General features: G+C 40.0%; 1 non-coding gene and 1 pseudogene across 1 annotated transcript; both read right to left on the bottom strand.

Annotated features, from left to right (window-relative positions):
- The window catches only part of LOC120632417, a 7,882-nt pseudogene extending 7,870 nt beyond the window's left edge, over nucleotides 1–12 (bottom strand).
- A 667-nt stretch (nucleotides 13–679) lies between these two features.
- LOC120632393 lies at nucleotides 680–836 on the bottom strand. Its single transcript, XR_005659088.1, has one exon. It is a non-coding gene; the product is annotated as a 5.8S ribosomal RNA (ribosomal RNA).
- Nucleotides 837–2,500: the final 1,664 nt, after the last annotated feature.

Below are 2,500 nucleotides of genomic sequence, written 5' to 3'. Positions count from 1 at the left end.
GATCTGAGGCCAACGATAAAAGTGGAGGCAGACGCGATATCCGTCAGCTAGACGGCGCCGCTCGCTCTCGCGCCGCTTCGGCGCGAGCGCGCACGGCGCCGCCTCGCGAGTCCGGACGTCGAGTCCGCCTACGGAGTTTTCAGATTAGATTACCGATTCGATTAGACTACTACACGCTACAAACAACAAAGCGCGCTTATGGGTGCGGTTATCAAATGAATTGGTTGGTCTTCACACCGAAAACTCATTGTCGAAATAATGCGCGGAGCGTGTCGTTAACGCGACGCGTCTCTCTCGTAGGCGTCTTAGCGCACGTTTCGCATGCCCGCACCGTGCGTGCGTCGCAGGCGTACGCCACGCATAGCGCACGTATCGCGTTCGACACTAGATCGATTAACCGTTAACGGAAGGGTCGATCGATCGAAGCGATCGTGCGCGCGCGTAGCGACGCTGCTACTGCACCCACGGCTGCTGCTACGGGCTAGCGGCAACGGCGCCGAGCCGGCGAGAGCTTGGCGCGCCTCGAACGACACGCACACATTATTTCATTTTATATATTTAAACGGACCGATTGGCGCTAAGCCTCACGGAGCCGCCATGTGTCCGTGCGCGCGTCTCGCCCTAATGAAAGGTTGTTGAGTCGCGCCCACGAACAGTGTGGTATTTGTTTTTATGCAGCCGGCCCTCAGACAGGAGTGGTCCTGGATGTTTCTCCACGGACCGCAATGTGCGTTCGAAATGTCGATGTTCAAATGTGTCCTGCAGTTCACACTATGACGCGCAGTTAACTGCGTTCTTCATCGACCCGCGAGCCAAGTGATCCACCGTCCAGGGTAATAGTTTAACATTTCTGTTTCATGGTATATTTATTATACAACGTTTTTTGTCATCTATAATATCCAATGCGATCGTAACATAACGACTTTTTTTTTATTTTTAATTTTAATCCTTAAAGAATTCTGTTGTGATAATATTAAAAAAAAATTCCATTTTCCACCGTAAAACAAATTAACAAAAAGGAATATAACGAAATATTTTTCAGTGTATAGTCAGTCAGTTCGTGTATTAAACACCTCGCCAGTGGTACTTACTATATACGGTTTCGACTAGGGAGACTGAACTGCCCCCTGTCCGGTTCGTGGATCGAAACGCGCGGCGTCTACATATATTTGATTTTCAAACAAGGAACAATAAAAATATTCAATATTTATCGATATAGCTAGGCTACCTACACTAAGTAATAATGATATAATATAATGAAACTTCCTCTTAACATCATAAATTATGGGTATATAATTGAAAACGAGTTTAAAATATTGAGTGGCAATCAAATATCATCATATTTTTATATATAAAAAAAAAAAAAGTTTTTTTAACGTTAATTTTTATGCATTTATGTATATATGTATATATGTATATGTATATATATTAATATACTTACGCGCTTCAATCGTTTTATACAATAATGTAAGTAAATAACTACGTACATAATTTACTTAATCACTTTTAATACTACATATTTATATACGTATATAGAGTTTACTTATTCACTTTTGTTACATAAATTATTAACTCACTCACCTTATTTACTTATTATTAGAAAAACGGAACTGAACCTAAGTGCCCGGCCTGCGGCCGGGCACCCGTCCTATTAATGTTCTAACCTAACCTAACCTAACCTACACTAACCTAACATAACCTATCCAAACCTTTTAAAACTGGTTTGGATTCCTTTAGACCTAAGCCCACCGGCAACTACGACTAACACTACGACTACACACTGATATAGCTAACTAACTGGCTTTCATCAGTGCATCTGTAGCATAACTAGTATTAAAATAGCAATGAGTTTATTATTATTTTTTATTAATGCATATATTAACATCAAATCTTGAATCTAAAGTCTAAAGGAATCCAAACTAGGTGTTTTAGTTTAGGTGTTAGGTTAGGTTAGGTTAGGTATATGAATAAGACGGGTGCCCGGCCGCAGGCCGGGCACTTAGGTTCACAACCGTTAAAAAAAAAAATTAAAAAATTTGGAAAATCCAAAAGTGCACTTGAATAAAATTGTTTTTTTTTTAACTGTGTTAAAAAAGGTCTTATATCTACACAATATGTTACTAGTGCATGACATGTTTTTTTGTTTTAAAAATAAAATGTATGTGTCAGTGTCACTCGTCAATCAATGCATTAGGTTGTTTTATTATAGGTTATGGGCCGTACGCTCATAAAAATCGCGGTATTGAATCGTTTTAACAAGGATTTTGCAGTAAAGCAAGTGTTAAAACATTATATTCAGTGCGATTTAGCTGTGATATAACTTATCGTATTAATTATCGCAGTGTATAAGTGTAGAAACTGTTCATCAAAATGGCTACCAATTACTTTATCAATGTGCCGAAACTAAAGGGGCGTGATAATTATTCGGAGTGGGGGGTTTCGCTGCAGAAAATTTCTTAGTTCTCGAAGGCATGAAGCATTGTATCAAGCCAGAACCGGG

The sequence above is a fragment of the Pararge aegeria genome, chromosome 19, assembly GCF_905163445.1.
Source record: "Pararge aegeria chromosome 19, ilParAegt1.1, whole genome shotgun sequence".
Classification (NCBI taxonomy): Eukaryota; Metazoa; Arthropoda; class Insecta; order Lepidoptera; family Nymphalidae; genus Pararge; species Pararge aegeria.
The sequence above is the reverse complement of the archived record's forward strand: the minus strand, read 5'-3'. Positions and strand labels throughout refer to the sequence as shown.